General features: G+C 46.7%; 1 non-coding gene across 1 annotated transcript; it reads right to left on the reverse strand.

Moving 5' to 3' along the window:
* Positions 1-216: 216 nt before the first annotated feature.
* Positions 217-366, reverse strand: LOC118153175 (U12 minor spliceosomal RNA). Its single transcript, XR_004742449.1, has one exon. It is a non-coding gene; the product is annotated as a U12 minor spliceosomal RNA (small nuclear RNA).
* Positions 367-833: the final 467 nt, after the last annotated feature.

The raw sequence follows: 833 nt of genomic DNA on the forward strand, positions 1-833 counted from the left end.
TGTGGAGTCCCCTTCCATACTCTCTCATGGAAGCCTGTCTTCTCCTAAACTCCATCTCCCTCTAATCCCTTCCACTCAGTGTGGAAGCTGCTTTCCTCTCCTGATTCCATCTTTCTGGATTCTCTCACTCAGTGTGAGAGTTAGCTGTTTCTTTCTCTCTCCTTCTCCTGTTTCTCTCTCTCTCTCTCTAAATAAATCATTTCTTTTTAATGCGGTCGGGCAGATCTTGGCTCCCAGGCATCCCGCAAAATAGGCAGGTCACCTCAGGGGCGACCTTTACCCGCTCAAATATTCATCTCACATTAGCAGTGAGGATTCGGGCATCACCCCGAATCGTTATTTACCTTAATCATAAGTTTAAGGCATTTCTACAAACACTTTTGAGTCCGGCATTTACTGAGCACTGCGCCGTGGTCCCCTCTCTCATTCTTGAGAGGGCGGGAGACCAAGAACCTGGAGAAACATCCTCTCAGGGGAGCCGCACCCTGAACCCCTGAACCCTAATATAACAGGAGGGGAACATTACACACTGGGGTAGGTGGCGGGAGGCTAAGGAAGGGACAGCAGGGGGTAAGGAGGCTGGGAAGGATAACGTGGGGAGAAATGCTAGGTGATGGGGGGATGGAGGATGCAAACCACTTTGCTAAGTATGTACCTATGCAATGACCCTGCACCATCAGCACATGTACCTCAGAACCTAAAGTACGATTAAAAAAAAAAGAATTTTCTAATTGACCTATCATGTCATTGCAAATAGAAAGAGTTTTATTTCTTCCTATTTGTCTGCATGCTTCGATTTGCTTTTCTTGCCTTACTGAACTCACTAGATTTGT

Source organism: Callithrix jacchus, chromosome 4 (assembly GCF_049354715.1).
Source record: "Callithrix jacchus isolate 240 chromosome 4, calJac240_pri, whole genome shotgun sequence".
NCBI lineage: Eukaryota > Metazoa > Chordata > Mammalia > Primates > Cebidae > Callithrix > Callithrix jacchus.